Here is a 26535-nt window from a genome sequence, read left to right as displayed (position 1 = left end):
GTTCCCTGGGCAGGGGAGACCTGGGAGAAAGGGGTTACTGCCAGGGGGCAGCACTCCATGTAAAAGGGCACTGGGTCCAGGGAGGGACACAGGGGGCTAGAGGACAGATGGATCACTGGCCTGCAGAGGGTGCTCTGGAGTGGGAACCAAGCTAATTCCCAGGAGTCACCAGCAGGAAGCACTGCTGGGGTGAGTCCACTCATCTACAGGGAGAGAATGAAAAGATTGTCACATGGAGGACTATGGCTCAAATGATTCCTCCCATCTCTTATTGTGGTGGAGATCCAATGCAATCAGGAATAGGTCAGTGGAGTGGAAGCAACACTTCTTTCCCTCTGAGCTGTCAGACCCCCTTGCACACAAATATCATGGTTTGGCGGTTCCAATGGAAGCAGACAGGAGAGGGGAGAAGCCCAAGGATAAGATGTTTTAGTCTACATAGCCCTTTTGAGGCAGCAGAATTTGAGGAGAGATGTTACAGAGATTAGGGAACTAGTCTTTGACTTGGGAGACCTGTGTTCTAGTCTTATCTTTACCACTAGAGAGAAGCCCCTCCCCCCAGCAAAATACAATTTAAAATACTTCCAGCAAATTACACAATTGCAAATACAGAAAACAATCAAAAGACTATAAACGCCTTTCCTACTTAATACTCACTATTCTAAATATATAAGAGACTGTAGCAGGGAGATTGGCAAGAAACCTGGTTGCACGTCTGGTCCTTTTCAGGACCCAGAGAGAACAAAGCAAAACCCAAAAAACACAAACAAAGGCTTCCCTCCACTGAGATTTGAAAGTATCTTGTCTCCTGATTGGTCCTCTGGTCAGGTGTTTTTGGTTTACTGTTTGTTAACCCTTTACAAGTAAAAGAGACATTAACCCTTAACTATTTGTTTATGACACTGCCACTCCAAGTGGAGCTGGGGACAGGGCTGTGGGGGCAGTGCCATGCCGGACCCCATGTCATGATGTGCCTAGAGGTCTGGGTTGACATAGGGAGTTTCTTCACTTCAGAGTTAACTCAAGTTATCTACACTTGGGTTACTCCTTTTAAGTTAGCCTAGACTGAGTGAGAGGAGTCCACTGTGAAATAACACGTGTTGCTGTATCCACACTGGCACGTCCCTCGCTCGTGTGTAGTGCTAAGAGTTCCAGGAGGCATATCCCATGGTTCTTTGTGCCGCAGTAGGCTGAGCCACTCTATACATTTCCCCCCCCCCCCAATGAATTGTGGGAGAAATGGTCTGTCCTTTCTGAGCCCATGGAGGGAATTGTGCCAATGTACTAGAAGACTCGCAGCACTCAAGGAGAACTGGCCTGCATCCACACTACAGAGTGGTTGTGGTAGCAAATGACAATTTGTGCTCACTTGAGTTGAGATTTAGCCCATACACCCTGACAGGCCAGCAACTCTAATTACGGTTTGTGGGTGAATGGGACTTAAGTTGGGGGCAACACTTGCGTTACAAGTGAAGTTAACTTTGCAGTGAAGACAGGCCCTTAATCTGGTCCTAGTTGAAGTCAATGGGGAAAGCACACATATGGCTGGCTGAAACTCAGTAAACAGCAAACCTGTTGATGACACACAAGCATTGGACCCCAGCTTGACACAGCTAAGAGAGAGTGGTCTTGCAGAGCAAAAGGAAGTGAAAAGCATTAAAAACTATTTGTCTCATAGTTAATATTTTATAGCAAAACTACATGCCAATGTCTTCATTTACAGACTTTCATAATTTCCCATGTAGAAGGTATGCTAGCAAACCTGATCTACTTAAAATGGATTGTGATAGGCATTATTGTCCTGATAAAGCAAGGTACTTAGGCATAGGCCTAACATTCAAACACATCAACTTCAATCCTTGCTGAAATGGGTCCGTAATCCATTAATAATGATACTTCAAAATAATTACCTACAGATCAATTGCCAAATATTTCTTGCATGTCACATTATGAAGGAGCAAATAAAACAATCCTCCACTGTATTATTATAGGCAGAATTGTAATAGCCTAGAGTCAGGTTTAAAATAATGAATTCCCTTTTTATGTTTTGTTAAAAGCCAACTCTCTGCTACCCCGTAATCTGTTCCAGTAATACTTTAGGTTATTCTTTGTCTAAATGTACATTGCTTATCAGTGTTATGATTGGTACTTGTTGACATATTACGCCATCTGACTTCTGGACAACCATATTGTACCCTTCCTGCACAGTGAAACTTTTTTAAAAAAAAGTTCTCAGTAAACATGTTCACATCTGCACTGAAAAAAAAATGCAACAGAAAGTCTATTAAGTAGCCAGAGTGACCATGCAAACTTCTGCAATTGTTTAAATATTTGATTGTTTAAATGTCATGGAAGGCAGCTAATGCCGAGCATTGGATTCCTCCTCAGGATCTGCAAGACTGAGCTGAAGCACACTCTTTACCCAGTCATTCAGGTGAATGAGCCTCTGATAGTGTGGCTGATGTGATTAGATCCTATGATGGTATCCCCTCAATAGGTATGTGAACAGAGTTAGCAAGAGCTTTGTTGCGAGAATAGGTTTCTGGGTTAATGTTTTTGTTGTGTGGTTGCGGTAGGTTTGTGGGCTGTCTGTAAGAGCGGGCTGGCCTGTCTCCCAAGATCTGTGAGAGTGAGGGATTGTCCTTCAGGATAGGTTGTAGGTCCTTGATGATGTGCTGGAGAGGTTTTAGTTGGGGGTTGTGGCAGAGTAACAAATTTGCCGCCCCTAGGCCCTCAAAAAATTGCCTTGCACCCCCCCATACGCCTGCTCACCTCCACTCCCCCACGACAAGCCTGGTAGGAAGAGAGGAGAAGAGGAGTTGTGGCGCTCTCGGGGGATGGCGGCAGTGGAACGGACTTGAGCTGGGGCGGGAAGCGGTTCCCACCCCTGCTCCCGGGTTACTCCCCGCACCCGCGGGCCGCAGTTCACCTCTGCTCCTCCTCCTCTGAGTGCGCCGCTACTCGCTTCTCCCTCCCTCCCAGCACTTTCGCGTGGCAATCCTGGGAGGGAGGTGGAACGAGGGAATCGCGGTGCGCCTGGGGGAGAAGGTGGGCCAGGGATTTGGGGAAGAGGCAAAATTGAGGAGGGGACTTGAGCAAATTTGACACCCTAGGCCTAGGCCTTGTTGGCCTAGGTGATAATACGCCGCTGGTTGGGAGCTGAAGGTGACGGCTAGTTGTGTTCTGTTCCTTTCTTTGTTGGGCCTGTCCTGTAGTAGGTGACTTCTGGGTACTTTTCTGACTCTGTCAATCTGTTTCTTCACTTTAGCAGGTGGGTATTGTGCTTGATAGAGATCTTGTAGGTGTTTTTCTCTATCTCTAGGGGTTGGAGCAAATGCGATTGTATCGTAGAGCTTGGCTGTAGACAATGGGTTGAGTGGTGTGATCTGGATGAAAGCTGGAGACATGTAGGAAAGTCTAGTGGTCAGTAGGTTTCCGGTATAGGGTGGTGTTTAGGTGGCCATCGTTTATTAGTGCTGTAGTGTCTAGGAAGTGGCTCTCTTGTGTGGAATGGTCCAGGCTGAAGTTAATGGTGGGGTGGAAATGTGTAAAGTGTAAGTGTCCCTCTCTGAAAGCCAAACTGTTCCCTGTCTTCTATTTAAAGTTTTACTATGCTTTCTGGCCACTTGAAAAAGAGGGTTCACCCCGCCGAAGCTCCCAACTTCCCCAGGGATGTAATATATTTTCTTTAACAGAGCTGCTTGTGTAGAAATTACTGTTATGGGTACCGTCTTTTGCTAATACAAATATAAAGGGGGACACATTCATATTGACACATTTAAATAAATAAGTTTTATTAATTGCCTGGTTTAATACGACCTTTTACAGAAGCTTGTAAAAGTGGACAAATGCTGATGCATGATGTATTTACTCCCACATAGTGGTGAGCTGGAGCCAGTTCCCACCAGTTCGCAGGAACCGGTTGTTAAATTTAGAAACCCTTTTAGAAGCGGTTGTTCCAGGACAGCCGGTTCTGAAATAGCTTTTAAATTTAACTAAAGCTCGGGCAGCTATCCACCTGCTCCCGGCCCCAGCTCACTTCCCACTACTCTCCTGAACGCTCTGCCCTCCTTCTCCTCCCCCTCCCCTGCTTCCGGCGAATCAGACATTCGCGAGAAGCCTGAAACAAGTAGCAGGCAGGTAAGCTGGGGGGCAGGCATGAGGAGGGCTCCAGAGAGGCATGGCGTGATCCAGTCTGGCTCAGGCTGAGTGGCTCCCTCCAGCCTGGCCCCTGGCCTGGACCTGGCTGAGCGCCCCTGCTCAGTCCTGGCCAAGCACCCCTGGCTCTAGCTCCAGTGGCATCGGCCCGGCTCGACTCCTGCGGCACCGGTGCCGGTCCTGGCCGAGTGGCTCCGAGACAGCCCGGCTCAGGCCCTGCAGCGCTGGTGCTGGTTCCAGCCGAGCAGACCCGGCCTTGGCCGAGTGGCTCCAGGCAGCGTGGTAAGGGGCAGGGAGGAGGGACGGGGTGTTGGAAGAGGGCAGGGGAGTTCGGTGGGTTCTGAGGAATGGATGAGGTGTGGCGCAGGGGGATTGAAAAGGGCCAAGGGTTCGGGGGGCAGTCAGGAAAGAGCAGGGTTTGGATGGGGTGGTGGGGGGCAGGAACAGAGAAAAACGGTGGTTGAATGGGGCATGGGTCTCAGGTGGCCATCAGGAGTGAGAGGAGGAGTTGGATGGAGTGGCAGGGGACAGTCAGGGGACAGGGAAGAGAGGTGGATGGGGCAGGGGTCCCGGTGAGCATCAAAGAACATAGGGGGCTGGATGGGGCATGATCCCCTGGGGTGGATGACCCCCTCGTGGGGTGAGGAGGAGAGAACCTGTTGTTAATGTTTTGGCAGCTCATCACTGCTCCGACAAGGCTACCGATGTCAGTTCTCAAAGGCCTCTAGAAAGGCATCGTCGAGCTGTTGAGAGATTTTCAGAAAAGAAACAGCGTAAGCACCCCACTGCTTGTTTTTAGATTTACACAACCTCCCGTTTCCTAATTTCATTGCACCCCATCATCAACCGTCACTTCTTAATCATTCATTTACCTGAGTGACATCTTTTTTGTTCACCTTGTCCTCTGGTGACTCCCTTGAGCTGCGTTCGTCTTCCACCTCTGGGGGGTGAAGAACGAGAAGCCTTCATGCTCATCTGGTGCCTCACGAGGGTTTGGATCTCGGGTTCTGGCGTATCCACCAACGGCTGAGTCAAAGGGCCATCGCGGGAACTGTCGCTCATGTAGCGCTTTCTCCACACAAGTCCAAAGGCCCTCGGGGCTCACACAACTTCCGAAGTGCTCACCAGGGTGGTGAAGGCGTCCATGTTTCCTCGATTTCTAAAGCACGTGTTCTTGGTAAAAGATGGCCTCTTCTGTCCCGATTGCTGGGACTCATGGGGTGATAGTGCTGCGCTCTGATTGGCAGAGGGCGCTGGGACGAGTTCTTAGAGGGGTGACACGACCCTCTTCTGGGCAGGTCACCCCACCCCAGAACACCACTGACTGGTCAAATCTGCTCTCAGAGCGGTGCTGTGTGGCAGAAACCCATCGTGATTCGCAGCGGGGAGTGGAGGAGTTCTTGGAGGGGTCACACGAACCACTTCCGGATGGCTCACCATGCCCAGGAACACCCCTGATTGGACAAATCTCCTCTCAGGGTGGGCCTATGGGGGAGAAACCCCTCCTGATTGGTAGAGGGAAGTGGGAGGAGTTCTTGGAGGAGTCACATGACACACTTTGCTTCCGGCTGTGTATCCTCCTTGACCCCGGAAGTAATATTCCCCATGGGTGGGACTTCCAGTGACAGGTGGTCAGGGCTTAAGGGGTCAAGGGGCAGGGCTTAAGCGGCATGAAGCAGAAGAGGACAGAGACCCAGCGATGGATGTCTTCCTGCCCAGGTATCCCAGTGAGAAGAAACACTGCAGGTGTGAATTTGGTGTCATTGACAGCTGACATACCACACTGGGCAGGTCTGAGAAGTTTTGAACTTTCCTTCCTGAAAGGAAAAAGAACAGGAAAGTAGATGATATTTAATGAGACATCTTTCTGCTGAGTGCAAATCTAGGATTCCCATAAGCTCAAGGAAGATCAGAAAAAAAATAGATTTGGGTTTACGCCCCCAATAGGATATGCCAATAGGAAGACAGGCACTGCCAGACTGGATCAGACCTGCAGTCCTTCTGGCTCAGTAACTAGTTACATATGCATCAGGGGAAGATAGAAGAATCCCTGCAATCAGGAGCTATGAGATTAACTGCTCCAAGGGAAAGTTTTCCCCAGGCACCCACTAGTTAGACATATTTTGTGGTGTAAATCCAGTCCCTCTTTGAATCCGGCTAATCCTTTGGCCCCATTTATATGTAGTGGATCAGAGTTCCACAGACTATTTGAGCAGTGTGTGAGTTTGCAATAATGACATTCACACAGACACCCTTTCTGGCCCTCAACTTCAAAGTGTGGCCCATTGTATCACAACATGTGTGTACACATATGGCAAGTGCATGGTGAAAATGGTCATTGTGTTTATCTGTCTTGCATTTAAGTTATTCATAAATGTGTTTCATTGCCTCATTATGTACCTTATTTTTTATATTCTCTGCTCATGTGAGTTCAAATTATGCCACTGCCTCTTTGCAGCACATGGGATAAACTTTCAGGGTCTGTTTCTGAATTCAATAACAACATCACTCCAGATTTACATGTGTAAATTCGATTGGAACCAGAGTCTATTAACTTTCCCTTACCAAATGCTCCCAGTGATGCACTCTGACCCCAAGAATCCCTCCAAGAGAAGTTGAAGTGCTTTGCCTAGCCTATGTTGAGTGAATCCAAAGAGTTTGATCATCCTACAGGTTCCCCTTCTTCCCCAAAGGACCCGCATCTGCTCCCCATTCAAGGGATTGTAGTTGTCTGGTAAGTTACAAGCTAACATGGTGTTTATGACACATGGACAGTTACTTCAGCTGCATGAGGGAGGGGTTGGCATCGCAAACGGATGAATAGTGCAAACACTAGATTTGCACTAATATCTAGTTGAGTGTGCTAGTTACCTCAGTCATGCTTTTTTAACAGGTGATGGAGGTAAATTACATAAAAAACTATCACACTGCTCTTTCCTGCACCTCAGCTCTCCTCTTTGCTGAAACATGGACCAGCGGTTCTGTTTTCTCAGGACTTTTTGGAAAGTCTTGCACGGCTATTGTAGAGTTATTGTGTGCATGACCCTGAATGTAAGTATTACAAATGGCTTCTGCTCAGTTAGCAGGGATGAGTACCATACAGCTGTTCACTGAACAGAGAGTGAATCGCACAAACCTATTGCAAACAGTTACCACTGCTCCTTCCTGTAGCAATTCCAACAACTCTGCCGCTGGCTTTCAATATGCAGACATGTCATGAAATTTGTGTTTGTAATATTTGTATTACAATGAAAAGCTTTGGCATAACATTTACACAGCTGTACTTTAGCACACACATGTCAGCCACAGGTACAAACCCAGCCGGACCTATTGAGCAGGCACAGTGCTCAGTGCTACAGCCACATTGTGCGGTAGCCCAGGGCCCAGTCTGAGTGTGGGAGACTGGTGAGATTTCACCCCGTGAGAACGGAGGCTACGAATCCTGACATTTGGCCCTCAGAAACCAGAGAAGGGAAAGAGATGAACATAGCCCTGTAACTCTGAGGGGTATCTTCAGGGCAGAAGGGCTGGAGCCTTCAGCCAGTCAGGAAACAGAAATACAGGCAAGTCGCATCTTATGCTCATTTAACATGCGCAAATTCATCTTTCTGCAGTCAGTAAAAACAGGGGAAAAAAAGAAAAATTACAATATAAAAGCTGCTTCTGTAATGCGGGCGATTCCGCCCGCCATTCAACTCAATGAGTGTTTCACCATTTGTGGTTTTCGCTTTACGCTCTAACCGTGGAACGGAACCCTCACATAAAATGAGACTTGCTTGTGTGCCCTCAGAGCAACTCAGCTCTGAATTCCTGCATCTACAATCCAGTCACAGAGTAAAATTGTTGAAAATGCTTTTGCTGATTAAATTTCCAGCAGCAAATAAACCTGATGCAATTTGGGAAGTTGTCACTGATATTCCGTGGGGTCTCTTCTTCTTCAGCCCCTGGCAGGGTCGAGCCCAGAGCACACAGCACCTCTAAAAATGGGAGTCCTTGAGAAATCATTGCTCAAGGCATCAGGATTTTAGCACTGCAAGCTTGCTATGAATGTCAGATTTCTGTGTAGATTGAATTACTCCCCGTGGAGCATGGGCAGATGTAGGGGAGGGGTTCCCAAGCGACCTACTGCGACCTGCCCTCCAGCCCCATCACTGAGTCACCCCAACAGCCCAGCTGAGCCCTCTGCCGCTGCACAGAACATCTGCAAATGGAAACAGCTTGCAGCCGTTACACATCACTTTGTATTTTAAAGAGAGTGAAACCTGCCAACGTACCCAATTCCTGCTAGAAGGGGAGCCGCTGACACCAGAGGTCTTCACCCTAAAGGATAAGGAGTCATCGGAGAGGTTACAGGGCAGCAGGCAGCGTCTGTTCAGACAGAGAGGCACCTGTCTTTATGAAGCATGTTCGCAATATCCCAGGGGTCACTTGACCATCAGGGATACTTAGCTGCTTGGCTTCGTGTGCAGCAGCTATAAACCCCGTGAGAACGAAAGGCAAAGTACAAGAGGCGAAATTATAGGGAATGCGTGCTAATGCTACCCAGTGAGACTGCAGAACCAGCCCTGCTGCAGGCTGTCTTGCTGGAATTGGGGCTTATCATCCCTGTTATTCACATGGCTACCTCGAGGGTGGCCGAGTGGTAATGATGATGCCATAACAGCTGTGATCTTGCTGAAATAAACTAAATTAGAATAATAATATTAATATAGGAGCAGATTTCTCTGCAGCAACCCCCTTTCCTGCATTACACACCCAGAATGCTGACCAGAGGACAGAGAATCCATAAGTCTCTGTACATGGAAATTTTCCTCAGATTGTTCCAGGAGGGGAGCTCCCTTCCTTTTCCCTGAAGAATGAAAAGGGGGGACCCAGGACCCAGGAATCCCCAAAGTTATGCCCTGATCTCAGTGATCCATTGGGAGCTAAGCTCACCCACGCACAATCTCTGGGCCTCCCCAACTACTCCAGGACCCTCACCAGCTCCCTGGAAGCTCATTAGAGATGTGCTACCAGGGCCTGTCACAATAGTCCCACAGAGACTGGCAGATTGGTTGGTGTAGCTGAAGGGCACAAATCCTCAGCCATAGACTGATTGGGAGGTTTTGACCTTTACATATCCAGAGTGCAGCCAGAGACTCCACCAGGGCAGCCTTCATTTATGTTATGAGGGAGAAGCAGATGAATAGTCTCAATTTTTCTTGGGGATCCAGGCAGCTGCAGCTGGGCAGTATCGTGGAAATTGATATTTTACAGAAAAATGATCCATTTTCTATGAAAACACACCCCAGAGAATGGATAAAAAGGAAACATTTTCATTTGGGTCATACTTTTTTATTGGGGGTACGTGTGGGGGGGGGAACCTCTCAGTTTTCCAGCCCAGCTCTAGCTTTAACCATGAGCCTCTGTCCCATTTCATGTGTGAAATAATGTTCTATTTCCATGAATACTCATGCATTTGCCTTTGAAATCTGTGTCCTGCAAACCCTCATCCTGCCTGAATAACAGCTCTGGGGTCACTATGTACTAGAAAGTGAGAGCTCAGGGAATGCCTGTTACCACTCCGGATACAGGCTGTAGATTGACAGAACAGAACCTGAGGAGAACCAGTCAGCTATTAACCCAGGGACAGAGGAGCTACTAGACTTTTGTTTGCTGACAAGCCACTGACCGAGGGCTGAGACACTGGGATCTTTCAGGTTCTGAAGAAATCCAGATGACAGATGCTACATTTTATGTCCCACTCTAGCCTGAGAAATCATTTCTGAAAGACGATTAGAGGGGAACGAATGAGTTTACATGTGTGTCAAAGTACAAATGTGTAAATGTTATGCCAAAACTTTTCATTGTAATATGAATATTAAAAAGACAAAGTTCATGACATGCATGTATATCAAAAACCAGCAGCAGAGTTGTTGGAATCTCTAGAGGAAGGAGCAGTGGTAACTTTACTGCATAAAGGCTTTTGCTTTAGAAAGTATTTCAGTAGTACTCCAAATAGTGTTTGCAATGGGTTTGTGCTATTAACTCTTCGTTCAGTGAACAGCTTTATGATACGGTCTCCCGGTAACTGACCAGTAGCTGTTTCTAACACTTACATTCAGAGTCATGAACAAAATCCCTCTGCAATACCTGTGCAAGACTTTCCAAAAAGTCCTGACAGAACAGAACTGCTGGTGAGTGATCCAGCGAAGAGTGGAGATGAGGTGCAGGAAAGGGGAGTGTAGTAATGGTTCTATATTGCTGTGATGGGTTGGATCAGAGAAAACTCTCGGGATGTGCCACCTGATGTGCCAAGATTTCCTCTGAGCCCATTTTCCCTGGCTGTTTGGGACTTCAGTGCCCTGCCTGGCTTGAGCCAGACATGCTATGTCTGCTGCAAACCCAGACCCAGGTCTGAACAACATCCCCCAAAAGCTTTAGGCTTAACTGAAAACAGCTTGAGAAGTGTTTCTGTCTCCAGCACTCAGATGCCCAGCTCCCAATGGGAGGTCCTAATGGGATCCAGACTCCAAATACATCCATTTTACCCTGTATAAAACTTATACAGGTAAACTCATAGGCTGTCCGTCCTCTATAGCACTGGTAGAGAGATATGCACAGCTGTTTGGCCCCCCTCCCCAGGTATTAATACATACTCTGGGTCAATAAATAAGTAAAAAGTGATTGTATTAAACACAGAAGGTAGGATTTAAGTGGTTCCAAGTAATAACAGACAGAACAGAGTGAATTACCAAGCAAAATAAAATAATACATGCAAGTCTAAGCCTAGTACAGTACGAAAGTGATTACAGATGAAATCTCCCCCTCAGAGATGTTCCAATAAGTTTCTTTTACAGACTAATCTCCCTCTAGTCTGGCTCCAGCGATCTTCACTTGTGTGGTTGCTGTCCTTTGTTCCAGTTTGTTTCAGGCATCCTTTGGGGTGGAGGGGCTCTCTCCTGAGCCAGCTGAAGACCAAATGGAGGGGTCTCCAAGGGCCTTAAATAGACTTTCTTTTGTGGGTGGAGTCCCCCCCCTCTCTCCTATGCAGAATCCAGCAAGTCACATGTCTGCCCATGACTCAGAACTTTACAGGTGGCAGCCATTGTTTACACACTACCTTCAACGTCCCCAAGTAGACGTCTTCTTTGGATTGGAGTCTTCCAAGGTTCTATTGTCCATTCAGTGTTTCTTGATTGGGCACTTAACATGAAAATTCCTTTCTTAAGAATCTGACCAAAGGCCTTACTAAGGTTACTTAAAATCAAACAAGTATGCAGCCAATATTTATAACTTTGAATACAAAAATGTTACATGTGTACAGATAGGATGGATAGATTCAGTAGATCATAACCTTTACAGAGATATGTTACATGGTATGCCCAGTTATGTCATATATACATTCATAAGCATATTTCCATAAAGCATTATAGGGTGCAACATCAGTTAAACATCTTGCAAAATAAATAACCAACAGAAGACATGTGAGGAGATAATGTTTGTGGTTTTGTGTATTTACATATGTATAAGTAGTGTGGAAAATGTAATCAACAGTCCCTGTCTGTGCTCTATTCTGATAATTCAGAGGTCAAAAGAACATCCTATCATGTAAATAAATTGTAAACACAGGTTATCTCAGTATTCATCTCTCTTTGAAATGTACTGTGAACGGTGGAGAACAAGCAAATGGCCTTATGTTAATTTATATAACTAAGTAATGGTGATGGACATCCTTCAAAGTCATCCTAATTACCTTTTGTTCTCTGAGGAATTTCAACTTGTCAAAAGACATGAAATTGTACAAATGATCCTTGGGTCCTGAAATATACAGGAAAAAAAACAAAACACAAAGAACAGCCCAGTCCTCTCTGACTCACAGAGAGCAGGAGAGCTCTCAACTCCCTTTGGGAAGCTCCCATAATTACTGTTTACTGCTAAAGCTTGATATTGGTCTTACCCAAAAGGGTCATTCTGATGTTCTTATAGAGATACCAGATATATCTGCCTCCTGTTGTATCCCACTAGACCCCCCTCCCCTCCTCTTCCCTCCCCAAGCTGAGACAGAACCCAGGAGTCCTGATGGGGTCTCTCTCTGCAGAGTTAGTAATAAAGTAAGAACATACATCAAATTTTTAAACCTAACCAGTGTCCCTTAAGTGACTTGCCACATGAAGTCAGAACCTGTTAGTATTAGAGCTGAGTGCATCTAATATTTTTTAATTTTCTTTCTTTTATATAGGAATAAAATCCAGTGTGTCTGTCAGCTAATTGCTAAGTTATCTGCCAAAAATGCAGAATTTTCAGGTGCCTAAGTAGCCCCTGGAATCAAGGTTAAGGTTGCTGTCCCCTTACCAGAGCCAGCTCAGGGACTGGCGGTAACAAGGGCTCTGGCCAGTGATCACAGTGAAAATACACAAGACTCCACACTGGGCTGTGAAGCGGGCAGGCCCCACTCAATTCCCCTTGCCTTGTCTGAACCAATGCTGCTTTTGTTGCCGGCACAGAGTGCCCGAGGGTGGCAACGGTTGGGTCCGTTGCCCGGTGTGCTTCGCAACCAATAGAACACTCCAGGGTGGAGAAGTAACCAAACTTTATTTGAGCTCAAATAAGACGCCTGCAGCCACACAGGACTCAGATCAAGTGCGCCAAACAAACAGCTAACCTAACTATTTATACTGGAACCAAAACTGATACACATTATAGCATGATCTGTCACTCACACAGTCCCCACCCAAGGCTGAGTCTGCCTAGTAACAGTTCAGTTTCCCGCCCAAAGGTTAAATCTACCCAGCAACAGAGGGAGTAGGAGTAGCCCCTCCCAACAAGGGCAACCTGAGGTCAAACATGGAGGAGTTAAACTCAAAATGGAGGAGCTGGTGCACTATGGCTCAGAACAAGAGAACTTCATCGGCTCTCATGGCCTTTCATTCTCCCAAATTACCTGGGTTATGCCAAGTGCATCCCCAACACTCTCACACTGGTGTAAATCTGCAATGCCCCTGGCATGTCACTCTCCCAGCCCCTATGCGGTGCCATATGCTCAGGGACAGGGAAAAGCTGGCGACTGTTTCTCTATCTCATGCTCTCCGCTAAGCGGCGGCTCCCCACATGAGGCAGAAACTCTGCTGGGATCCCACAGCGATGGCTGTAAACCTCCCTGCCGAGCGCTTCTCTGGCACAGCACAGAGACTCTCCGGATACCTCCCGCTGCCCGGGCAGCCCCTGTCTGCTGCACAGGAGCCGGGTGAGTGCAGGGCTTTGGAGCCCAGAAAAGGCCCTGGTTAGTTGCACCTGCCCGACATAATAGCCCAGAGGAAGCACAGAGCTGAGGCAGGTCCCAGGCCAGGGAAGCTCAGAGAGGAGCCGGCTCAGGGTCGGGGGAGACAGTGCTGAGAATCACGCCTGGAAAGCTGGTCTAAGCAACAGGAGCTTTTTATTTTCTCTTCCCTCCTCTCATAATGCCAGCGCCTCCCTTTGCTGGCTCTGGCTCCCACGTGGCTAGAGAGGCCGCTCACCCCTACGTGTAGGAAGGGCTGGGAGCAGCCTCCGTGCCCTGCTTCTGCTTAGCTGAACTCCTCCATAGTGCTGGGGTTGCCAGCCCTCCAGGACTGGCCTGGAGTCGCCAGGAATTAAAGATTAATTTTTAATTAAAACTATGCCATGAGATGAAATCTCAAGGAATACAGCTAACCATAACTGGCAACACTACATACTTCCCCAGCATTAGTCCATCCAGTCTGACCCTGGTACGAACAAGCCAGGGAAATGCACCTGCTTACCCCTTTCCTGAGCCAAGGACTTCAGTTAGACCGGGGGTCTCAAACTTCATTAAACCGTGACCCCCTTCTGACACCAACAGTTACTACCTGATCTCAACAGGGGAGACTGAAGCCTGAGTCCCCCTGATTCCCACTGCCCCAAGTGGGAAGCCAAAGCCCGAGCCCTGGCTTCAGCCCCAGCCAGGGGGCCTGTAACCTGAACCCTGCCATCCAGGGCTGAATCCTTCGGGCTTTGGCTTTGGCCGTGGGTGGTGAGAATCAGGCTTAAGCCCCAAGCTCCAGCAAGTCTCAGCCAGCCCTGGTGACCATATGAAAATGGGTTCGTGACCTACTTTGGTATCACAACCCACGGTTTGAGAACCGCTGAGTTAGATCAAAACATTTCAGTCCTCGGGAGACTATGCTGTTGTGTCCTCAGGCAGAGAACAGGAGGGACCAAGCCCCCCCGCCATGCCAGAGGCCCTTTAAATGGCAGGGGATTGGTCAGGTGAGACATGCCCAGGTGTTTCCAGTGGGCAACCCACACCCCAGGCTGCGGAGGAAGGCAAAAACCCCACGTCTCTGCCAATCTGACCTGGGAGAAATTCCTTCCTGATCCCAAATCTGGCAAGGCATTAAATGTTGAGTACGTGACCAAACCCACCAGCCAGGCATCCAAGAAAAGGGATTCTCTGTTCCAGCCTAGGGCACTGGTCCGCCCCATCCAGTATCCCTTCACCAGCTCTGGCCAACCGCTGATGTTTCAGAGGAAGGTATAGAAAAGCCCAGAATACATCTGGCCAATTGTTAGAGGTGCTGGGAGGGGGAATTCCTTCCTGGCCCCAAGTCCAACTGACTGAAGCTCTAAATCCTGAGATTTGAGTACAGCCGCTGTCCTAATGCACCACAGGCCTTCCGGTTCTCCCCATGGCCCAGGGAGGGACGGGATGAACAGGGGGTCTCACAAATTACAGGGAATCCCCACAACCTCGCCCTCCACAAACAAGGCCATGGAATTACTGCCAGATACTGGATTAAAGCATCTGGTTTTTAAACTTCATTTAAAAATATATCAGTGCTAACCTGAGAGACTCTAAGCCATGTTGGGTCACCCCACCCACCACCCAGGTGAGCTGTGCAATGTCTAACCACCCTCACAGCTAGGTACTTGCATTTTACTTCAGGGTTGAATTTATTTCACCTTAACTTCTGGCCCCAGGATCTTGGGGGAGCATGGGGAGTGGGGGAGGCAGTGAGATCAGGCCAATTCAAGGATGGTTTTGGTACAAAGTTGTAGTTGCACGAGTGCAGCGTGCTGGAGCCGGCGGCTGGGTCACTGAGGGTAGAAGAGCCAGCCGTGCAGGGGATCCCCCCCTCTGGTACTCACCCCTCCACGCTCTTGTTGAGTGCTGACGCTTGGGGTGTGGGCAGCTGAGAATTTCCCGCTGGAGTGAGGGTGCCAGGGCTCTGCTTGTTGCTGTTACTGCACTGGGCAGCTGGCCCCATTGCCCAGGGTGCCATGCAGGGGAGCAACGCCCAAACGGTCCCTGCCCAGAGAGCTCCAAGCCAGGACTGTGACAGACCCAAGAGATGGAGCTGAACAGATCCAGGGTGCTGTGCAGGGGAGCAACACCCAAACGGTCCCTGCCCAGAGAGCTCCAAGCCAGGACTGTGACAGACCCAAGAGATGGAGCTGAACAGATCCAGGGTGCTGTGCAGGGGAGCAACGCCCAAACAGTCCCTGCCCAGAGAGCTCCAAGCCGGGACTGTGACAGACCTAAGAGATGGAGCTGAACAGATCCAGGGGAGCTGCAGGGGAGCAACGCCCAAACGGTCCCTGCCCAGAGAGCTCCAAGCCAGGACTGTGACAGACCCAAGAGATGGAGCTGAACAGATCCAGGGTGCTGTGCAGGGGAGCAACGCCCAAACGGTCCCTGCCCAGAGAGCTCCAAGCCGGGACTGTGACAGACCCAAGAGATGGAGCTGAACAGATCCAGGGGTGCTGCAGGGGAGCAACACCCAAACGGTCCCTGCCCAGAGAGCTCCAAGCCGGGACTGTGACAGACCCAAGAGATGGAGCTGAACAGATCCAGGGGAGCTGCAGGGGGAGAGTCATGGAGGACAAGGGGACAGACGGGGGGCTGCCCCTTGCATTAGCTAGTGTCCTCACTAGTCAGAGTAGTCACTGGTGACCACACTCCTCATCGGTGCTGGGACAGATCAGAGCCAGGCACATCAGCGGTGGCCTGGCTGGGGGAGTGGGACTCAGCTGCCCAGACCATTCCCTGCCTGCCTTCCTGCTGTGGGAGGGATGGGGGTGATTATTCTTTTCTGCCTGAGCTCCCCTGATGAGCCTTGCTCAGAGGAGCTTAAAGAGAATGTGAATAGCCCCAGCGGGGAGAGGGCAGCACCCCAAAACCCAGTGCAAACATCCATCAGGCAGGGAGAGATCCAAGAGCATCTGCCTCTGTGCTCGGAGCTGGACCAGCTTCCCAGCCCAGGCCTCCTCCGCTAGAGGAAGCCAACGCGCAGAGCCGCTGTCCTGCTGTTCAGAGCTTTCCCACTCCCAGGAGCAGCTGGTTCCCTCTCAAAGCAGAGCCCCCAGCTAGCTCTGCCTCACGCAGCCGGTGCCCGGCTGAACCTCTCTCTGCGCTTACACGCCCCATGCAGGACTCGCCCTTCTGGCTTCCTGGGGCTCATCTTGGAGCCTGGCCCTAAGGGTCTCCGTGCTCATGGCCTGTGGGAACCTGCCAACCTTGAATACCTCTGCGGGTGTGGCCAGGGACCGCAGATGTCTCCTACATTTTCAGTGGGGTGAGCTGCAGGCTGCGGCCAGCCCTGGGGGGCTCTTGAGCTGAGCTATTCAATTAAAAGTCGCCTGAGCGCTGAATGTGAGCTCCACGTCGTAACACAGAGCAGCGCTCGCCCCCGGGCATCCCACCCCTGGGGATGTGGGGGAGCCGGCTCCCTAGATCACCACAGGAGGGCGCAGGCGGCAGAGGGTGCCGGTGGGGGGCTGTTTGGGATCGCCTGGCTCATGTCAGCCCAGTTAGACGTGCTGCTCCATTGCAATGGCACACGGGGGTGGCCGCAGCACGTGTGAGCCCCAGTCTGCGGGTGTGACAGCCCTGCTCCCCAGACTGCACCGTCTCTGCCTGTGCTGGAGGAGCAGTAATGTGATCAGTCTGGAGGAAGCTGCCTGCTCGCCGGGTTCATGTGCCCCCTCCCCGCAGACAGCCTGAGGCCGTGGCTGTAAGGGGGCTGAACTCCCCTCGCAGCGCCGGAGTTAACGCTGAACCTAATGACAACACTGTCAGTGTCAGTGTCAGCTGTCCCACCGCTGGTCACGTCAGCTGACGGGAAAGGGGAGAGGTGGGGTGCGGTGCAGCCCGTTCCCCACCCCCCTCAGTCTCTGCTCACCAGACTTTCCCCTCTACATTCAGAGTTGGGTCCTATTTCATTGGAGCAGTTTGGGGCAGGAGCTCGTCAGGCAGTTTTGGGTGCTCCACAAATCGCAAGGTTGCAGTCTCAGGCCTGGAATGGGTGGGGGCAATAAACGGGGACATGCCGAAGGCCTGGGGTGACTACTGCGTTCCTTCATTCTGTGCAGGAAGCCCTGCAATCATCGTTCCAGTGTGTGCCTAGCCACAGGGGCTGGAAGCAGCCGTGCTGTGGAGCTGAACAGACCCAGCCGGCCCCACCATGGCAGTTTCAAACTGGACCACACCTCACCACTCCACCTTCATCCTCCTCGGCATCCCGGGACTGGAGACAGCGAACGTCTGGATCTCCAACCCCTTCTGCTCCGTCTACATTCTGTCCCTCCTGGGGAACGGCCTCCTCCTAGCCGAGCCTCCATGAGCCCATGTACCTTTTCCTTTCCATGCTGGCGCTCGCCGACCTGGTCATCTCCACCACCACCCTGCCCAAAACCCTCTGCATTTTCTGGTTCAGCGACAGGACAATACACACCAGTGCTTGCCTGGCCCAGAGTTACCTCCTTCACTCACTGTCAACCATGGAGTCCGGGTTCATCCTGGCCAAGGCTTTTGATAGCTATGTTGCTATCTGTAACCCACTGCGACACTCGGCCATCCTGACCAGTCAGGCCATAGCCAAGGTAGGGCTGCGTGTTGTGATGAGGGGAGTCCTGTTACTGGGCCCACACCCATTCCTGCTGCAGCGGCTCCCATACTGCAGGACCAATGTCATTTCTCACACCTATTGTGTCATGGCACCGGTGAAACTGGCCTGTGTGGACACTACAGTCATGACAGCCTATAGTCTGGTTGTAGCATTTTGCACCAGCGGTTTAGACCTGCTGCTGATTGTCCTGTCCTACGTGATGATTCTCTGGGCCACCTTCAGACTCCCCTCCAAGGAGGCGCAGCGCAAGTCCCTCAGCACCTACAGCTCCCACATCACCCTGCTCTGTGGCAGGGAAAATCACAAACAGTGTCTGTGGAATATCAGGGCAGTTCACAGTCTGTTCCTTGTAGGTCCCAGGTCTCCTTCTCAGGCCCTGGCTGTGCTGCAGGGACGCTGCGGGTTAGATACTTGCAATGCTGGTGTTTTACACTCCTGCGTTCTTCTCCTTCCTCTCCCACCGCTTCGGCCACGTGGCTCCCCACATTCACATCCTCATTGCCAACATGTACCTGCTTTCCCCTCCCATGATGAACCCCATCATCTACGGGGTGAGAACCCCAGAGATCAGGCAGAGGGGTCTCCACATTTTGGGCATTAAAGCAGCCTGAAGGCCCACAGGACAGTCAGTGGCTGGGGAGTAAGGTCTGTGCAGGTGACATCAGGCTCAGCAGGGCCCAAGATCCAGACGGCTGAGTCACTCTCCAATATGGAAACCCACCTTAGCCTTGCTGAGCCGCAGGGCTAATAAACAGGCTTGTCTGGGTCTGCAGAACAACACAGCTTTGACTTTTCACTGCTCTAGAACATTGTTATCACTTGTCATTTACACGGGCCCGGCCCAGATCAGGGCCTCATCGTCCATCATTCAGCTAGAGACTATTATGGCCCACGGGATTCTACCCAAACAGACAGGATGGCTGCTCCTCTGTCCCCGGCACACACCTTCTCACGCCCAGATGGTTACCCCTCTCCCCTTTCCCTTGCACCCTCTGAAGCCTAGTCTTCTGCTCCTCTCCCCTCTGAGAATCTTTCACAGGTTCCCAGGCCAGAAGGAACCTTTCTGACTATCTCATCTGACCGACTGCCTGGCACAAGCCCCAGTCCTTCACTCAGCGATCCCAGCACTAAGCCTATATCTTGTGTTGAGCTCGAGCATGTACGTTTTTAGAAAGGCATCCAGTCCCAATCTCAGGTCACAATCTCAGGCTGAGCGATGGTTGGTGAGAGGAACCAGTTTTTGGTCTTCCACAGTTTTCTCACCAACAGAAGTTGGTCCAATAAAAGATATCACCTCCCTCAGCTGGTCTTTCTAATGTCCTGAGAGTGACATGGCTGCGACCCTGCATGCAATATATATTCCAAGCAGTTCAGTATATGTAAGCAGAGGAATAGTCCAGCCATTGTGGGGAACTTTCCTGGCTTCTACACTACACCGGTGAAGTGGGCTGGTGAAAGGATCTGAATCCTCGCTCCCACTTCCTTTACCCAGAGGCCTCCCTGCCCTTAAGACTCCCCTTCCACTCTCCTGTCTGGCAGAGTCCTCATAACCCCAATAAGGCTGGGCCCAGGATTCCTGGGGTGCTCAACCCCCAACCCTGCTGTGGTCACCTAGAAAAGGGTGTCTCTCGCACTGGTCACTTCCCTGAGGGATAGCTCAGTGGTTTGAGCATTAGCCTGCTAAGTCCAGAAGTGTGAGTTCAATCTTTGAGGGGGCCATTTAGGGATCTGGGGCAAAAATCTGTCTGGGGATCGGTCCTGCTTTGAGCAGGGGGTTGGACTAGATACTTCCTGAGGTCCCTTCCAACCCTGATATTCTATGACCCACTGATTTAAAGTAAATACAAGTTATTTAATCAACAATTAATTAAAAAAAATAAGGAAAAAATGGGAAAGGTTAAAGGAAAACACATCACCCTGCTCTGTGGCAGGGAAAATCACAAACAGTGTCTGTGGAATATCAGGGCAGTTCACAGTCTGTTCCTTGTAGGTCCCAGGTCTCCTTCTCAGGCCCTGGCTGTGCTGCAGGGATGCTGCGGGTTAGATACTTGCAATGGTGGTGGCCGCACACCTCCGGTCTTTGGGTGGTGGGACCCTTCTTCCCAGCGTCAGCCCCCCATCTTGTTAAGATCCCCCTCCCAGCCTGGCCTGCAAGGATTCTTGGCTGGGGGTGTCTTTCTGCAATGGGCCCTTTGCCCAAGGTCCCCCGCTTGGCTGGCCCCAATTGCTCACCACACCTGGCTCCAGCCCCAGCTCCACTCATCCTCAGCACTGACGCTGCTTCTCTGGCCCCTTTGGCTCTGTGGCTGCAGTCCTGCTCCCAACACAGGATCTGCTCCCTCTGGGCTGAGTCTCTGGCTCCGTGGCTGCAGCTCTGCTCCCAGCACAGGATCTGCTCCCCCTGGGCTGTGTCTGGCTGGCCCATCTCTGCTCCCAGCACAGAATCTGCTCCCCCTTGGCTGTGTCTGGCTGGCCCAGCTCTGCTCCCAGCACAGAATCTGCTCCCCCTGGGCTGTGTCTGGCTGGCCCCGCTCTGCTCCCAGCACAGGATCTGCTCCCCTTGGGCTGTGTCTGGCTGGCCCAGCTCTGCTCCCAGCACAGGATCTGCTCCCCCTGGGCTGTGTCTCTGGCTCTGTGGCTGCAGCTCTGCTCCCAGGGCAGGTCTGCTCGGTGGGCTGCTTCTGTGATTCTGCTCCCAGCTCTGACCTGCTCCCTAGGCTGCTTTTCTGGCCCCTGTGGCAGGCCCAGCTCTGCTCCCCAGCTCAGCTCGGGCCCCTGCTCTACCCTTAGCTCTGCCCCACTCTGTCTCACCCAGGCAATTCCAGCTCTCATAGAGGCCACGTCCCCCTTGGCTCCTGACTCCCTCATTAACTTGCTCACCCTGTCAATCAAGCTGACCGGGAACACTGGCCTCTCCCCCATTGTTCCTGGGGAGTGCCTCAGGGTCCTGATTTCCCATCGACCCCTCCCCTTTTACTGCTGGGAGCTAGCAACCAAAACACGCCCTCTGAGTGTTAGTGAGGGGGCAACAGTCCCCCTACATATACACAGTATTACACATTAACAGCAGTTACAGAGCCCAGACTGGGAGGAATGGGGGAGCCCTGAAGGGGCTGCTTTCCTCTACAGTCACTCCCAGGGGAGGTGCAGCTCACGGCCTTTCCCTGGCCACTCCTGCAGCATTTCTCTCCTCTCTATGCTGGGTTCAATGCTATTTGCGAACTCCAGAGCAAAGTGTAAGAATATAACCTCTCTCCATGTAACTAAGGCAGCCAGAGAAGTTTCCCATCATCCTGGCCTGACCCTGTCCCAAGCTTTGGGTGAGTGGGTGCGCCCAGATCCAGCTGCCAGTTCTCTAATGTTTGCAATTCCCTAGTTCTCTACTGTCCTAGCCCTCGCCCCATGTGGAGCAAAAACTTCTTTCCCCAGCAATCTGTCACTTCTGCAGCCCCGGAGTCCCCTTTCAGGGGCAGGATTTTTAACAGAGTTCTGCTCCAGGAACAGCCTCCATGACTAGAAGGATTTTAGTAGCAAGGTTCATGGTCTTTTCACCCCATCCAGCAAGCTGGATGTTCCTTTTTCAGGGACTGGAGTTAGTTACCGTTTGAAGAGTTCAGTGACTGATTTAGTTGGGGTTGATCCTGCTTTGAGGGGGTGGGGGGGTTGGACTAGAACCTCCTGAGGTCCCTTCCAACCCTGAGATTCTATGATTCCATGGTACCTGAGCACCAATGTAATGCTTTTCCCAAGGACACAGCCCATCCTTGGGGTTTTCATTGCTGGGCCAGACCCCCACCCGGTTGTTTGCTTCCCCAAGGACAGGCAGTAGAAGTGAGACGCAGCTGAGAACAGCCGGTGATGGGACCATCCAGCGCTGGGCCTAGCCTGGCAGGGGTAGGAACAGATACTGGAGTCTCAGGAGCAGGGCCGGCTCCAGGTACCAGCCCAGCAAGCAGGTGCCTGAGGGGGGCCAAGGGGAAGGGGCGCCCTGTTGGGCACTTCGGCGGCAATTGGGCAGTGGGTCCCTCGGTCCCTCTCAGAGGAAAGGACCTGCTGCCGAATTGCCACCGAAGAGTGAGGCAGTGGGGGTAGAACTGATCGCGATCGCGGCTTTTTTTCTTTTCCCGATACTTGGGGTGGCAAAAAGCTGGAGCCGGCCCTGCGCAGGAGGCAAGGAGGGAGTGGAACAGTTTGGAAGGGGGTTAGGAAGGAAGGGCAGCTGTGTGGCCCAGGAGGGCTTGTCAATGAGATCCAGGGCTTTCTCCATCTGCGGTGGGATGTGTCTGAATCTCCACAGGGCAGGAGATCAGTCTCCCCTATTGCTACCATGGGAGACTGAGTGGTCCTTCCCCTGCAACAAGGCTGGGTTCACCAGGAGTAGCCCCACCCCAGCAGTGCGACCAGGTGGAGCTGGTGACCATGGATTTGTCTCACTGTTCTCTAGGGGAGATTTGATTTCCTTGCCCAGTGCACCTACTGGGACCTGAGGGGTCTCTCCACCCCTGCTGATGGGTAAAGAGATACCCCCTGGCTGTGGGGATGCAACCCTCCAGCGGGGATTGTGAGCAATACCCTGCCAGAGGAGGGCCTCCCTTGGCCCGAGGGAAGTGTCCCCAGCTGCACAGTCATTGCCAAGGGCCTGGGACGCCTGGGACCTTCTCCCATCCATGTGAAGGGGTCGAAGACTTGGGGGCATGACAGGAGCTTAGCCTGTGCAGTGACTTTCTTCAGGTACGTTAGCAACGAGAAGAAAATCAAGGAAAGTGTGGGCCCCTTACTGAATGAGGGAGGCAACCTAGTGACAGAGGATGTGAAAAAAGCTCATGTACTCAATGCTTTTTTTACCTCAGTCTTCACGAACAAGATCAGCTCCCAAACTGCTGTGCTGAGCAGCACAGCTTTTGCTACGGTCTCCCACAGTGTTCTTGCCAGCAAGTTAAAGAAGTATGGCCTGGATGAATGGACTATAAGGTGGATAGAAAGCTGGCTAGATCGTCGGGCTCAATGGGTAGTGATCAACAGCTCCATGTCTAGTTGGCAGCCAGTATCAAGCAGAGTGCTCCATGGGTCGGTCCTGGGGCCGGTTTTGTTCAATATCTTCATTAATGATCTGGAGGATGGCGTGGTCTGCACCCTCAGCAAGTTTGCAGATGACACTAAACTGGGAGGAGTGGTAGATACGCTGGAGGGTAGGGATTGGATAAAGAAGGACCTAGACAAATTAGAGGACTGGGCCAAAAGAAACCTGATGAGATTCAACAAGGACAAGTGCAGAGTCCTGCACTTAGGATGGAAAAATCCCATTCACTGTTACTCACTAGGCACCAAAGGGCTAGGCAACAGCTCTGTAGAAAAGGACCTAGGGGTTACAGTGGACAAGGTGCTGGATATGAGTCAACAGTGTGCCCTTGTTACCAAGAAGGCTAAAGGCATTTTGGGCTGTATAAGTAGGGGCATTGCCAGCAGATTGAGTGACATGATCATTCCCCTCTATTCGACATTGGTGAGGCCACATCTGGAGTACTGTGTCCAGTTTTGGGCCCATACTACAAGAAGGATGTGGAAGAATTGGAAAGAGTCCAACGGAGGGCAACAAAAATGATTAGAGGTTTGGAGCACATGACTTATGAGGAGAGGCTGAGGGAACTGGGATTGTTTAGTCTGCAGAAGGGAAGAGAGAGGGGAGATTTGATAGCTGCTTTCAACTACCTGAAAGGGGGTTCCAGAGAGGATGGATCTAGACTGTTCTCAGTGGTACCAGATGACAGAACAAGGAGCAATGGTCTCAAGTTGCAGTGGGGGAGGTTTAGGTTGGACATTAGAAAAACTTTTTCACTAGGAGGTTGGTGAAGCACTGGAATGGGTTCCCTAGGGAGGTGATGGAATCCCCTTCCTTAGAGGTTTTTAAGGTCAGGCTTCACAAATCCTTGCCTGGGAAGATTTAGTTGGTGTTGGTCCTGCTTTGAGCAGGGGGCTGGACTAGACAACCTCCTGAGGTCCCTTCCAACCCAGATATTCTATGATGCTATGGTTCTATGAATATTGACTGTATACCAGTATTTCCAATGTCTTTCCTCCTGGGTAACACCCAAAAAGTAGTTTACATCCAGTGTAGCCAGCACATTGTGGGAGGAACCATTCAAGGTAACAGTCCATTAAGAAACACAATAGGCCTTAGAAACAATGAGGAGTCTGGTGGCACCTTGCAGACAAATAGATTTACTTGGGCATAAGCTTTCATGGGTAAAAAAAAACCACACTTTTTCATATGCATGGAGTGAAAAGTACAGGTACAGACAGAAATATACTGACACATGAAGAGAAGGGAGTTACCTCACAAGTGGAGAACCAGTGTTGACAAGGCCAGTTCAGTCAGGGTGGATGTGGTCCACTCCCAATGACTGATGAGGAGGTGACAATACCAAGACAGGGAAATTTGTGTTTGTAGTGAGCCAGCCACTCCCATTCCCTATTCAAGCCCAAATGGACGGTGTTAAGTTTGCAAGTGAATTGTAGCTCTGCAGTTTCTCTTTGAACTCTGTTTTTAAAGGGTTTTTTTATTATTTTATTTTTTTTTGCTGAAGGATGACTGCTTTTAAATCTTTTATTGACTGTACAGAGAGATTGAAATGTTCTCCTACTGGCTTTTGTATGTTATCATTCCTGATGTTTGATTTGTGTCCATTTATTCTTTGCCTGTATCTGTAACTTTCACTCCATGAAGAACTGAGGTTTTTTACCCATGAAAGCTTATGCCCAGATAAATCTGTTAGTCTTTAAGGTGCCACCGGACTCCTTATTGTTTTTGTGGAAACAGACTAATATGGCTACCCCTCTGATAATAGGTCTTAGAAGAGGCTTATCCCCACCTGATGGACTTTCCTGTGAACCTTCCAGCCAGGAAATGGTTATTGGCCCCTGTTATAACTCATTGACACATGCAAATGCATGTGACCAGCTTATGCGACACTGGACACAACCTTGTTCCTGTACTTTTCCAATAACTTTGCTGCAAGCTTTCACTTAAAAAATGTTTGGGACAATGAAGTTCCCTCCACATGGCAGAAGATATAACAGGGAGAAGCGACATCATCACTTGGTCTCATTCCCCCCACAACTCAACACCTGGAAACACCTTAGGAAGTGAACTGGGGATGTGGTCCCAGGTTGAAGGGGTAGAAACCCTGTATACAGAAGACTGGTGAATTGTTTGTACCATCAGGGTGAGACACTGCTTGATTCAAATCCTGTCCAGTGTAGAAAACTTAAATTATGATTGTATTTATTTCTTAGGTAACCATCCTTGATCTGTGCACTTAATACTTACAATCACTTAAAATTGTCCTCTCCACATTGAGAGAGGGGCAGGCTGGGAAATAAACTTATACTGGTCAGGCTTTTGGCCAGGGCAAGATGATACAGCTCTTGGGTCCGCTGGATCCTCTCTATTGTTGTTTCATGGCTGGCTAGTGAAATCATTCATGTAACTGCAGCTGGGTGTGTCCCTGACTGTATATAGCTGTGTAAGTGCAAGACCTGAGAGGATTGCAGCTTGTTACAGCCACACAGTGTGAGAGGGGACAGAGATTGGTGCGCCAGAGGGCTTAGTGGTATTTCAGTTCCAGGGCGCATCCCTGGGAAGTCAGTCACACCCAGACAATGAGCAGACCCTGCTAGACCGTGAGTCCATTTCCCTGTTATTATGCACTCAGTTACTGACAGGGAGACGTGGTTACATCAGGAAAGTCAGGACTCCTGGTTTCTGTCTGTCATTCTCTGTGTGACCTTGGCCAAATCAGATAACCCGGTACCTCAGCTTACCTATCTGTATAATTGGGATATGTTCATAGTGAGTTTCCTTTGCTAGGTGTTTTGAAACCCCTTCAATGAAAGGTGCTGCATCATCTGATGATAAGGATCAGAGGGGTAGCCATGTTAGTCTGGATCTGTAAAAGCTGCAAAGAGTCCTGTGGCACCTTTTGGACTAAGAGACGTATTGGAGCATGAGCTTTCGTGGGTGAATACCCACTTCGTCGGATGATAGTTACTGATGAGAATTACAGATCTCTGATCCCTTAGCTACAGCCCAATGTGTTTGCAGAAAGTGTTTGTGTCTCTCCTCAGTCATCTTTCTCCAGATATGTCTGTCTAATATCTACCCATCCATCCTGGGCATTTTACAGGGCCTCAGAATCTAAGGAGACCTAATATTATTACTAATAAACCATAATTTAAAAATATACACAAATACACAGATCAGCCAATTCCTCTCTGACTCAGCACAGAGCCCAAGATTTCTCATCTCCCTTTGGGAAGGTCCCTTAATTACTGTTTTCTCCTAAAGCTGGATGAATACCACAGAAGCAAAGACAGGCTTGGCTCCAGCTTGTTTTTTCTCAGATGCCTGCATCTTCCCCTGAGGCTGAGTGAACCCCCCTGAGATTGCACAGAGCTGTATTATAAATGGTGCACACCCCTGTATCAGCTCTCA

General features: G+C 50.2%; 2 pseudogenes; one reads left to right on the top strand and one right to left on the bottom strand.

The window, feature by feature from the left end:
- LOC115648007 overlaps positions 1–5220 on the bottom strand; it is a 32795-nt pseudogene extending 27575 nt beyond the window's left edge.
- Positions 5221–17600: 12380 nt separating this feature from the next.
- LOC115645513 lies at positions 17601–18655 on the top strand (annotated as a pseudogene).
- Positions 18656–26535: the final 7880 nt, after the last annotated feature.

This window comes from Gopherus evgoodei, chromosome 1 (assembly GCF_007399415.2).
Source record: "Gopherus evgoodei ecotype Sinaloan lineage chromosome 1, rGopEvg1_v1.p, whole genome shotgun sequence".
NCBI lineage: Eukaryota > Metazoa > Chordata > Testudines > Testudinidae > Gopherus > Gopherus evgoodei.
This window is presented reverse-complemented; position numbering and strand designations above follow the sequence as displayed.